Source organism: Leucoraja erinacea, chromosome 38, assembly GCF_028641065.1.
Source record: "Leucoraja erinacea ecotype New England chromosome 38, Leri_hhj_1, whole genome shotgun sequence".
Classification (NCBI taxonomy): Eukaryota; Metazoa; Chordata; class Chondrichthyes; order Rajiformes; family Rajidae; genus Leucoraja; species Leucoraja erinaceus.
The window spans coordinates 11,237,070-11,250,355 of record NC_073414.1 but is presented as its reverse complement, the minus strand read 5'-3'; the positions used below and the strand labels follow the sequence as shown (position 1 = coordinate 11,250,355).

At 48.1% G+C, this 13,286-nt stretch overlaps 3 non-coding genes across 3 annotated transcripts; 2 read left to right on the top strand and 1 right to left on the bottom strand.

Annotated features, from left to right (window-relative positions):
- Positions 1 to 266: 266 nt before the first annotated feature.
- On the top strand, positions 267 to 338 carry trnad-guc (transfer RNA aspartic acid (anticodon GUC)). Its single transcript has one exon. It is a non-coding gene; the product is annotated as a tRNA-Asp (tRNA).
- Positions 339 to 3,239: 2,901 nt separating this feature from the next.
- trnad-guc (transfer RNA aspartic acid (anticodon GUC)) lies at positions 3,240 to 3,311 on the bottom strand. The gene has a single exon. It is a non-coding gene; the product is annotated as a tRNA-Asp (tRNA).
- A 6,324-nt stretch (positions 3,312 to 9,635) lies between these two features.
- Positions 9,636 to 9,707, top strand: trnad-guc (transfer RNA aspartic acid (anticodon GUC)). Its single transcript has one exon. It is a non-coding gene; the product is annotated as a tRNA-Asp (tRNA).
- Positions 9,708 to 13,286: the final 3,579 nt, after the last annotated feature.

Here is a 13,286-nt window from a genome sequence, read left to right as displayed (position 1 = left end):
ACATTGGGCGAACGGGTTACCTTGGGGGAATGGGTGAGTGGTGGAAATGGGCAGCGTCCGGGGAACGGGTGAGTGGTGGAATATAACAGGGCCCAACGGGTCCCACTTGGTCTAGTTGATTATAAGTGTCTCTTTAAACAACACGCAGTTGAAAATGGAATGGGCCAAAGAGAAGTGGGTTTCTCAAAAGCCAACAAACACTGAACACGTATCTAGGCGGCCTTACGAACACTGACATGTGAATTGCACATTACATCTTCATGAGTTCCTCGTTAGTATAGTGGTGAGTATCCCCGCCTGTCACGCGGGAGACCGGGGTTCAATTCCCCGACGGGGAGATGACTTTTACGATTTAAAATGTATTGCACTTCGTTGAAGCATCAACGCCCGACCCGCTGAGTTATTGCAGCAACTGCAGTTCTTTGTCTCTATCTACAATAGTAGCCGGTGTGTGGCGACTCCAAAACCTGGAGATCTGAAACATCCCCTATAATCGCTCTGCTATATTTTAAATCTTTACATTTTTAAATCTAGATATTTTGCACTCTGTATATTTCCCTTCGCTATACCTGTTGTGCTTGAAGTTGTAGGTATCGTATTATCCGATTCCATTTGATAACATGCAAAACAAATATTTTCACTTGACCTCGGTACACATCACAATACTAAAACTAAGTCTAACGTTTATTGAACATTCGTACTGTGAAACAACCGGCTGACAGATGTCAACACGCCGACTCCCGCAATGTGGCTGCGGGTACAGGCTTTGGAAAAGGTGAAACACTGCACACAAATATCTCAGGCTGAGCTTCTCAAAGCCCCGGGGTTACGGCCGTTTGGACTCTGGGGAAGTTCCTCCGTTCTGTGACCCCCGTCCCCGGCCCCCGGTGGACAGCGGAACGCGCGCTCTGCTGCCTCCTGTGGGCACGAAGGGAGAGTTCCCCAGCCCGCGGACAGGGCGCTGACAGCTGCCTCCTTCCAGTGCGCAGCGGCCCGGCACATGGGCTCACAGATCCGCATTAAGTCCGGACCCGAGGCTGCGGCGGCTGGGAGGAAGAGGCGGAGTGGAGCGTCGACTCGGCTCGGAACATGGAGTGGGTGCGGACGAAGAGGCCGTTCCCGGGCTGGGTGTGGGCAGGTGGATCGCCAGACTGGGGGAGAAAGCCAGTCTATCACGTCGGGCCTTGACAAAAGCCTCAGTAAAGTCCACATCACATTCTTAATTGTCTCCTCAAAAATCGCAATAAGATTTGAAGAACATGATTTCCCTCTGCAGATGTTAACGGGTATTGTTATCGCATAACTGGGGCGTAGACATGGCTTTAAACTAAATGGTACGGTGGTTTCAACTGATTGCAAAAGTAATGGGTAAAGTGAACGGGAAAGAGGGCACAGCAGAGGTTACCAAAGATTCCAGAATAAGAAATATGACATGAAGTTTAAAACGAGATAAAAGTCGAATGTTAGGCAACAAATTGGAATTGAATTGAATAAATTTTATTAGCCAAGTATGAATACATACAATAAATTTGCCTTGGTGCTTTACTCACAAGGATAACAACGCGATACACAGTAGACAATTAAAAGTAAAACATTATAATTTAAATATGTGAAAGGTCGGGGGGGGGGGCGGGGGGGTATCTATCGGCTTCCCATCAGTCAGCATGTAGGGCACAAATTACATCTAGAACTAGCAAAGACATGTAAGAAAGGCAATATGTGGTCATGGGGAATTTCGATATGTGAGTAGACTGGGAAAAACAAATAGGAGTTAATTCCCAACAGAAGGGATTTGTAGAATGGCTATGAGAGCATCTTGCAGTGGAGCCCACTAGGGAAATGACAATGCTGTATTTAGCAGTCTGAAGAATGGTCTTGACCCAAATGGTCACCAATTCCTTTGCTCCAGAGATGCTGCCTGTCCCTCTGAGTTACTCCAGATTTTTGTGTCTATCTTCGGTTTAAACCAGCATCTGCAGTTCCTTCCTACACATTCTGGTATTTGGTGTTGTGCAGTGAATGAGAACTTAATTAGGGAGCTTAAGTTCATGTGATTGGAGCAAAACTAGATCATTTGGTTTATCAGGTCCACTCAGCCATTCAATCATGGCTGAACTATCTACCTTTCAACCTCATTCGCCTGCATTCTCCCCACAACACCCGCACCAACAGGCCCATACGAAGCTTTTCAGAAATGGGGGGGTGGCATGACAGGCTTACAAAAAATGTATCTGAATAATGTGTGCACAGCGCACATAACGAGCGTGAAGTCTCTCGTGGCCGGGGTCCAAGGCCCGCTTATGGACCCTGAAAGCTCTGGGGTTTTAGATGCTCTCTGGTGCATTCTGCGCCTTATTTTAGAGCATTTTTGCACCAAATTTATGACCAATATTTCAGAAATAATTTTGGTTGAGTCAAGTGTAATGAGTGGGTGGAATGGTATGATTGGGGTCATGGTTGTATACATTTTTTTTAATCAAGAATTGAAGTTGTCCTTTTTTTAATAATCAAGTTGTACTGTTGTAAAATGTTATAAAGGAGCATGCAAAACTGCAAATAAAATACTGCAAGTTTTTGCAATAAAGAAACCTTTTTTTTAGAAAATGTTTTATGTGTTGATTTGATTGCTTGTTACTGTTAGACTGTGTTAGTGTGTGCAGTGCACCTTTAACGGTCCTCCTGACCTCACAACTTCACATCACAAAAATTTCAACATGGAATAGTGATGTGAACACAACATTTAGTTGTATTTAATTTCCATCATGAAAATTGAAGTCAAACTAAATGGTGCATTTACATTATCGCATTACTATAATCGCTTTCAAACTAACCTATTTTACTGTCATGCTATTATAACAAATTCTAGTTCCATGTTGACTCATAAAAAAGATCACAAATCACATTTTGAATTCTCAAACATAATGTGATTGCGAATAATTGCAGAGCTGCTAAGTTTCACCGATCATTTCCGTGTTTTGATGGTTGAAAATCATATTTTGTTGGGGCCAGGGTCACGGCAGCTATATACAGAGTGCAAAATATCTAGATTTAAAAATGTAAAGATTTAAAATATAGCAGAGCGATTATAGGGGATGTTATCAGGTCTCCAGGTTTAGGAGTCGTCACACACCGGCTACTATTGTAGATAGAGACAAAGAACTGCAGATGCTGCAATAACTCAGCGGGTCGGACGTTGATGCTTCAACGAAGTGCAATACATTTTAAATCGTAAAAATCATCTCCCCGTCGGGGAATTGAACCCCGGTCTCCCGCGTGACAGGCGGGGATACTCACCACTATACTAACGAGGAACTCATGAAGATGTAATGTGCAATTCACATGTCAGTGTTCGTAAGGCCGCCTAGATACGTGTTCAGTGTTTGTTGGCTTTTGAGAAACCCACTTCTCTTTGGCCCATTCCATTTTCAACTGAGTGTTGTTTAAAGAGACACTTATAATCAACTAGACCAAGTGGGACCCGTTGGGCCCTGTTATATTCCACCACTCACCCGTTCCCCCTTGGTGCTTTACTCACAAGGATAACAACGCGATACACAGTAGACAATTAAAAGTAAAACATTATAATTTAAATATGTGAAAGGTCGGGGGGCGGGGGGGTATCTATCGGCTTCCCATCAGTCAGCATGTAGGGCACAAATTACATCTAGAACTAGCAAAGACATGTAAGAAAGGCAATATGTGGTCATGGGGAATTTCGATATGTGAGTAGACTGGGAAAAACAAATAGGAGTTAATTCCCAACAGAAGGGATTTGTAGAATGGCTATGAGAGCATCTTGCAGTGGAGCCCACTAGGGAAATGCCAATGCTGTATTTAGCAGTCTGAAGAATGGTCTTGACCCAAATGGTCACCAATTCCTTTGCTCCAGAGATGCTGCCTGTCCCTCTGAGTTACTCCAGATTTTTGTGTCTATCTTCAGGTTAAAACCAGCATCTGCAGTTCCTTCCTACACATTCTGGTATTTGGTGTTGTGCAGTGAATGAGAACTTAATTAGGGAGCTTAAGTTCATGTGATTGGAGCAAAACTAGATCATTTGGTTTATCAGGTCCACTCAGCCATTCAATCATGGCTGAACTATCTACCTTTCAACCTCACTCGCCTGCATTCTCCCCACAACACCCGCACCAACAGGCCCATACGAAGCTTTTCAGAAATGGGGGGGTGGCATGGCAGGCTTACAAAAAATCTATCTGAATAATGTGTGCACAGCGCACATAACGAGCGTGAAGTCTCTCGTGGCCGGGGTCCAAGGCCCGTTTATGGACCCTGAAAGCTCTGGGGTTTTAGATGCTCTCTGGTGCATTCTGCGCCTTATTTTAGAGCATTTTTGCACCAAATTTATGACCAATATTTCAGAAATAATTTTGGTTGAGTCAAGTGTAATGAGTGGGTGGAATGGTATGATTGGGGTCATGGTTGTATACATTTTTTAAAATCAAGAATTGAAGTTGTCCTTTTTTTAATAATCAAGTTGTACTGTTGTAAAATGTTATAAAGGAGCATGCAAAACTGCAAATAAAGTACTGCATGTTTTTGCAATAAAGAAACCTTTTTTTTAGAAAATGTTTTATGTGTTGATTTGATTGCTTGTTACTGTTAGACTGTGTTAGTGTGTGCAGTGCACCTTTAACGGTCCTCCTGACCTCACAACTTCACATCACAAAAATTTCAACATGGAATAGTGATGTGAATACAACATTTAGTTGTATTTAATTTCCATCATGAAAATTGAAGTCAAACTAAATGGTGCATTTACATTATCGCTTTACTATAATCGCTTTCAAACTAACCTATTTTACTGTCATGCTATTATAACAAATTCTAGTTCCATGTTGACTCATAAAAAAGATCACAAATCACATTTTGAATTCTCAAACATAATGTGATTGCGAATAATTGCAGAGCTGCTACGTTTCACCGATCATTTCCGTGTTTTGATGGTTGAAAATCATATTTTGTTGGGGCCAGGGTCACGGCAGCTGCCAGGACTGGGTTCAGATTCAGCCATTCCCGCTCCCGCCCGGCAACGGGAGAACGGTCTCCCCGGACTCCCGGCAGTGGACCTGCTCACTGGACACCAGGCTGACCAGCAACGAGGCTCCCGACACCACGGATGAAGGCGATGAATTGGGCGAGCAGACACGGCAGCCCCCCGGACCGGAGAAATGGGCACTCCTTTTCTTCCCAAATCATCCCGCGGGCCGGATTGGACCTCTCGCGGGTAGTTTGCCACCCAGGATAAAAAACAGTCTCCCCCTCCCGCAACGCAATATTCTACTACTTACCCAGAGTAGACACGAGGCGTCGAGGCGATCTTTGATTGTGTGTAGTGAAAATAGTGATCTGATCCCACCCGGGCCCACTCCGCACGCTCGGAGAGACAGCGTCATTTTGCGTCGCTACTGCGTCATTGGCTTCCTCAAACTGCGCGGGCGTGGATGGTCGCAATTTGTTATCCCCCAAATCATTCAGCGGGCCGGATCCAGAATTTCGGGTCATTTCCGTCAAAGTGGAAACGCAGATTGCGCTCCAAATATTTTTTTCTGAGGATTTTTTCTCTGGGAAAAAATAGGGGGTGTGACAACCCCCAACGCACCCTCCCTTCGGACGGGCATGACCAATCAAGAATCTATCTAGCTCTGCCTTAAAAATATCCATTGACTTGACCTCTACAGATTTCTTAGGCAATGAATTCCACCGATTCACTACTCTCTGACTGAAGAAATTCCAATTAATCTCCTTCTTAAAGGAACATCCAGTAGTTCTGAGGCTGTGACCTCTGGTCCTAGACTTTCCATTAGTGGAAACATCCTCTTCACATACACCCTATCCAGGCCTTTTACCATTTCGGTATGTTTCAGTGAGGTGAAGTGATCGTCAGGAGGCAGTGATCTTAATCAACTTTCAATTTGAGAAGGAGAAGTTGAATCAGATGTATCAAAATGTTGAGTGTTGAGTAAAGGCTACTACAGAGGAACAAGGGGGAGCTGGCTAATGTTGATTGGAAGTGGACCTGAGCAGCAATGATGGTGGAGTTTTGGATGGATACTTTCACTGTGACTTGTCACTTGTGACAATAAGTTATTCATGCCAGGCACGAATATCACTATCAAAACTTTCGGGGGTCTGGGGGGGGGGGACACAATTTCTTGGCAGCTGCGCACGTATGTGCAAACTCACACAACACACGTTTCGGAGCCTTCAGCTGTGTGCCCTGTGGACGGTAATTTCAGCTCAATCCAGCGCTAAATTCAGCTCAACTCCGCTGGGTTAACCTACAGCCTTGCCTGTCTCGCCGGGCCATCTGGAGCCATGGAGCTAGCGCTGCTTTTCCGCGCTGGCCGTAAGCCTGGGCCGTCGTTCCAGTAAGTCCAGGCAGGGCTGTAGGTTAACCTGGCGGGACAGGCAGAGTTGAGCTAGATCTAGCGCTGTTTCTCTGCACTGGCTGTGGGCCTTTGGGCACCGCTCCTGTCTGACTCCCGACGTCGCTGGCACACTCCCGGGCATGTGGGGGGGGGGGGGGGGGGGGCACGCGGGTGGGGACGGGGATGGTCCAGTGGCAGTTTGGCAGCGTTTGCAGCGCCGGAGACTGGGGATCAATCCTGGCTGCAGATGAGGCGCAGGTCTGTGTCCAGGGCTGCCGAGACTGTTTTTCGCTTGTGACCCTATGACCTGGACATGCAATTCAAGCTCCGTTCTATGATCTTTGCTCCACAGACGTCACCCCCCTGCAATCACCGCACTCTATCCTCAGTCCCACCCCCCTACTTCCGCCTCTGGCCGACACCTACCTCCTCCAATCATCGTGCTGAATCATCATGTCCTGCCCCCATTGCCTGCTGACCGACATCTCTCTCGTCCAATCAGCGTCTTCCCTCGATCAGCAGTCCCACCCCCACTGTCTCGCGGAAAGTGGAGATTTCACATGCATTAATTCATTCCTTCATTCATACATTCTGGGAGTAATTCGGAAGTAACTTCATCGGGTGGCGCCACGAGTTGGCAGCCTCGCCACCAATGTGCTCATCCTTTCGACATTTTTTGTTTTTTAGTATGTCTAAATGTATGTTTTAGTGTGGGGGGTGGGATGGGGGGGAATAGGGGAAAAACGTTTTTCAGTCACTTACCTCGACGGAGATGCAACTTTGTCGCATCTTCGTCCCCCTAGCGGCCTAACAACTGGTTTGGTTCGGCCTTTCTTGGAGACTGCCCCAGAGCTTCAGTAGCAGGCACGGCAGACTTACCATAGTGAAACGGGGCGATCCCTTACTGGGGATCGCCAAAAGAAGTGCTCCGACCGGCGGCCTGCCGACTATAACATTGTGAAGCTGCGGTCTGCGGAGATTCTAGCCGCGGGTGCAGCGTGGACTTTCCATCATGGAGCGGGGCGATCGCTTGCCAGGGATTGCCAGAAGAAGTGCTCTGACCACCGGCCTGCAGTCTATAACATCGTGAAGCCGCGGTCTCCGGTAAAAAAGTGGCTGATTCGGGAACTCCAAGCCGTGGAGTGTGTGTTCCGATCCGTCCCGACGTCGGTGTTTCGATCATCCCGGCGAGAGGGCTTGTACATCGGGCCTTCCGTAGCAGCGACTACAGAGGGTTCATGACACCGACCATGGGTGAGCAAAGGAGAAAGATTGACTGAACGTTATTCCCTTCCATCACAGTGAAGAATGTTGATTCCACTGTGTCAGGGCTCTAAATTAGCAGTTGCCCGGGTGCCAATGGCAATCTACAGTCCTGCCGGGCAACCTAAATGCCATGCCATTTTGCCCAGCTTGGCAAGCACCCGGGACACCTATCATTTAATTCTGAGCGGGCCCCCTCTCTATCTCTGTCATTCTCCGTTTGTGCCTGCCATCCATGGTCTCTGCTCTCGGGAATCCGTTCGGCAAGGCAGGCCGCCTTACACATGCGCACTGCCAGGGCCTGCATAACCTACCCCTGCACATGTCCACAACGCGGCAAGCACATCATCGGTCGTGGTTGTGCGCATGTGCTGCCCTGCATTGTGGGAGATCTAACTGCACTTGCTGTCCAGTTGCCGCCTCACCGCGACCACGACCGCTGAAAACCAATGCTGAATCACTGCCTGGAGCTGGAGTAACTCCTGGATTAACTCTTGATTCTTAGTTTCCTGGCCCTCCAAAAATATTCCAAATGGAATTTAAACTGGTGGAGCTTCACTGTTTGTTTTATTGAGAAGAGATATCATCTTAGGTATTGATCTCAGGTCACTCTACCCACTCCTCCCGTACAATCAACCGCTGTCTCCAAGGGCATTGTGTCAAATCACATAATGCAGTTTAAGGGTAAAAAGCTGTTACAGTAAAGGTTGGAAGCCAGTGGAGCTACTGACAGTCAAACGGGAGCAGGAGAGATTCACACAGTGTACAATCCATAACACCTCAGTGCACAATTTCATAATCTACGAGTGCGGAGGATTTTTCCCATTGATGACAAATCAGAGAGATATTAATGTTTTTAAAAACGTCACCATTTGCATGAAATGGTATGAAACTGCACTTGAATTTGGCGGCATTGCATCCTGCTTGAAGTGGTATGAAACTGCACTGAATTTGGTGGCCTTGCACCCTGCTGAACGTGGTATGAAACTGCACTTGAATTTGATGGCCTTGCACCCTGCTTGAAGTGGTTGGAAACTGCATTTGAATTCAGTAGCCTTGCACCCTGCTCATAATGGTAAGAAACTGCACTTAAATTTGGTGGCCTTGCACCCTGCTTGAAATGGTAGGAACATGGATTTGAATTTGGTGGCCTTGCACCCTGCTTAAAATGGAATTTCAAGGAATAGTCATGAGTCAACTGCCAGCCCACCAGCCGTGAGTGAGCTGCCAGCAGATCAGGCTTGAAGGACTGAGCTGCCACCCTAAGAACCCATACCAGCACACCAAAAAGCCCCCCCACTAGCCGGCAATATTGCAATTGGTGGAGAGATGGAATATTGCGTCGGGGGACCAGCCCTCCCGTGTGAACATGGGACCCAACGGGTCCCACTTAGTCTAGTATATACTAAATAACTGGGCTGACAGACCTTGGCTGGGAACCTGGAGCTCATCAAAAGTGTTCCCAATTGGGTCCCACACCTGCGAAGGCCGGCCCTGATAACAGAATTTCTCACCATAGAGCGTGAGAAATTTCTGATCAGCGTGAGAGTTTGCTTGAGAGCGTGATTCTCGCGCTCAAAGTGTGACAGTTGGCAGCCCTGCACAGTGGCGTAGCGTGGGGGGGGGGGCAGTGGGGCTGTTGCCCCGGTCGCTAAATTTTTAGGGGCGCAAAAAAATTGTTGCTCCGAGGCCAGGCCGCTGTCCCCGCTCCAAAGCCAGGCCGCCGCTGTCGCTGCCGCCGCCACCCCCCCGCCCTGCCCCCCCCCCCCACCCACCCCCCCCTAATGAGGAGGCGCAAAACTTTAAACTGCCCCCGGGCGCTCAAAGCCCACCCTACGCCACTGGCCCTGTATGTCACTTTAAACAACACGCATTTGAAAATGGAATGGGTCAATGAGAAGTGGGTTTCTGAAACGCCAATAAACACGCTTCTAGGCGACCTTACGAACACTGACATGTGAATTGTACTTTACATCATCATCAATTCCTCGTTAGTATAGTGGTGAGTATCCCCGCCTGTCACGCGGGAGACCGGGGTTCAATTCCCCGACGGGGAGATGACTTTTATGACTTAAAAACGTACTGGACTTCGTTCAACCATCCATGTCCGACCTCTGAGTTATTGCAGCATTTGCTATCAACCAGCATCTGCAGTTCTCTGTCTCTATCTACAATAGCAGCCGGTGTGTGGCGCTCCTAAACCCGGTGATCTGATTATATCCGATATAATCGCTCTGCAATATTTTAAATCTTTTACATTTTGCACTTTACATTTTTAAATCATGATGTTTTGCACTCTGTATATTTTCCTTCGCTGTACCTGTTGTGCTAGAAGTTCGTGATTGCAGGCATCGTATAATCCGATTCCATTTGATAACATGCAAAACAAATATTTCCACTTGACCTCGGTACACATACAATAATAAAACTAAATCTAACGTGTATTGAACATTCGTACTGTGAAACAACCCGTTACTCAGAGCGCATTAAACCTGGCCTATTACTGACAGATGTCAACACGCCGATTCCCGCAATGTGTCTGCGGGTACAGGCTTAGGAAAAGCTAAAACACTGCACACAGAGATCCCAGGCTAAGCTTCTCAAAGCCCCGCGGTTACGGCCGTTTGGACTCTGGGGAAAGTTCCTCCGTTACGTGACCCCGTCCCCGGCCTCTGGTGGACGCGTGCTCAGCTGCCTCCTTTGGGCACGTAGGGAGAGTTCCCCAGCCCGCGGACAGCAGCCTCCTTCCAGCAGCGCATCGGTCCGGGAGCGGCCCCGCACATGGGCTCAGAGATCGGCATTAAGTCCGGACCCGAGGATGCGGCGGCTGGGAGGAAGAGGCGGAGTGGAGCGTCGACAGGGCTCGGAACATGGAGTGGGTGCGGACGAAGAGGCCGGTCCCGGGCTGGGTGTGGGCAGGTGGATCGCCAGACTGGGGGAGAAAGCCAGTCTATCACGTCGGGCCTTGACAAAAGCCTCAGTAAAGTCCACATCACCTTTTCTTAATTGTCTCCTCAAAAATCGCAATAAGATTTGAAGAACATGATTTCCCTCTGCAGATGTTAACGGGTATTGTTATCGCATAACTGGGGCGTAGACATGGCTTTAAACTAAATGGTGCTGTGGGTTCAACTGATTGCAAAAGTAATGGGTAAAGTGAACGGAAAAGAGTGCACAGCAGAGGTTACCAAAGATTCCAGAATATGAAATATGACATGAAGTTTAAAACGAGATAAAAGTCGAATGTCAGGCAACAAATTTGAATTGAATTGAATTGAATTTCCTTTATTGTCATTCAGACATTTCAGTCTGAACGAAATTTCGTGCCTGCAGTCATACATACAATAATAGACAACAGAACAGACAGTAAACACAAATTAACATCCACCAGTGAGTCCACCAAGCACCTCCTCACTGTGATGGAGGCAAAAATCTTAGGGCTGCAATCTCTTCCCTCCTCTTCTCCCTCTGCGCTGAGGCGATACCCCACCGGGCGATGGTAAATCAGTCCCGCTGCTCACCGAGCTCCGTGAACGGGCCAGTTCAGACACCGCGGCCCAGGTTGGTCGAAGCTGCCGCCCTCCAGTCCAGCGGATGCAACTGTTGACGACGTCGTCCACTGGCCCACGGCCGAACCCTGGACTCAGGTCGCCGCCGCCAGAACGCCGTCTCAGCCACCAGAGCATCGTTCCAGCCCCAAGCCGGGTCGTCCTCACGGAAGCGTCTCAGCCCCACGCCAGGCCGCCGTCACAGGAGCGCCGTTACCCTCAAGGTGGGCCACCCTAACGGGAGCGCCATTACCCTCGAGCTGGGCCGCTTCACGGGAGCGCCATTTCCCTCAGGCTGGGCCACCCCGACGGGAGCGCCGTTACCCTCGAGCTGGGCCGCCCTCACGGAAGCGCCGTTTCCCTCGGGCTGGGCCTCACCCACGGGAGCGCCGTTTCCCTCGGGCTGGGCCGCCCACACGGGAGCGTCTCAGCCCCTTGCCAGGCCACCCTCACGGGAGCGTCTCAGCCCCTCGCCAGGCCACCCTCACGGGAGCGCCACAGCCCCTCACGGGAGCACCGTTCCAGCCCCGAGCTGGGCCGCCCTCACGGGAGCGATCCCAGGGCGAGTCCTGACAGGCTGCCACCGGAGCCTCGAGGTCGCCAGCTCCGCCATTAGGCCTCAGCGCAGACGGAGGCAGAGAAGGGGGATACGACAAAAAAGTCGCATTGACAGCAAGCCCTGTTTCAACTCCCTCCCCCCCCCCCACCACATAAACACAACCTAAAAAACCAAAAACGTAGCTAAACAAAACGAAAAAAAAAACAACACAAAAAAGTAAAAACAAACGGACCAAGTATGAATACATACAAGAAATTTGCCTTGGTGTTTTGCTCACAAGGATAACAATGCGATACACAGTATCAGTATCAGTATATCTTTATTGTTATTTCCTGAGTACTCACATACCCAGAGGAAACAAAAAAACGTTGCTCAACCATTGTCCATTCAGTGTGCAGTGCAAATAACAACAAGTAAATAGAAATAAAAATACATATATCATGAACAAATTAAATTAAACACTCTACTCTCTACTAAACATCAACAGGCGTTCCGATCGACAGTTGCTGCAGTGTGTCCAGGTTGGTGGTTGGTGCGCGATACTTTGGCAGGGGGCTAAGTCCGTTTATCAGTCTTATAGCCTGCGGGAAGAAGCTGAGGAGCATCCTGCTGGTTTTGCAGCTAATGCTCCTGTACCTATTCCCAGATGGCGGGATGGAGAATATGTGATGCGATGGGTGTTAGGGGTCTTTGATGATGGAGATGGCTCTGTTGATACATCTCTTCCTGTATATGTCCAGCAAGAAAGGGAGTGGAGCACCAATAATCCTGCTGGCGGTCTTCACAATCCTGTCAAGTTGGTGCCGTTCGTACGCCTTGCAGCTCCCGAACCAGGAAGTGATGCCGTTGGTTAATGTGCTCTCGACTGTCCCCCTATAAAAAGTTCGTAGATGTGTAGTGGGGAGACCTGCTTTACGTAGTCTTCGGAGAGGGTGTAGTCGCTGCTGGGCTCTCTTGACCAGTGATGTGGTGTTGGTGTGTGGACAGGTCATCTGACAGGTGGAGTCCTAGGAACTTCACGCTGCTGACCCTTTCCACATCAGCTCCATCGATGTGCAGAGGTGTATGGTGTTGTTTTCCCGCCCTCCTGAAGTCAACCACCATCTCCTTAGTTTTTCCCACGTTGAGAATGAAGTTGTGGGATTTGCACCATCAGTCAAATAACAGTATGGAATACTGAAAATCAGTACTACTGAATTGTGAAACCATTTTTGAAATGTGAATTTATAATTCTTGATTTTAATTCAATAACACATAAAAATATATAATAACATTTCTATACCTAAAACTCTGATCTTGGATGTGTGTGTGTGTGTGTGTGTATAATCACATCTTCTCGAAAACACGATGTAACGGTAAAATTCAAATATATTCCAGTAGAGATTTTTTCCGTGGAGTCCGAAATCGCCTTATCTGAAAATTTCATGCTTTATTTCTCGTTATTAATGAAAATGTTCAAGATTCTGAAAAAATTAAAAATAAATAGGACTCTTTCGCTGATGACGTCAAAATGGGTCTGTGTTGTTTTG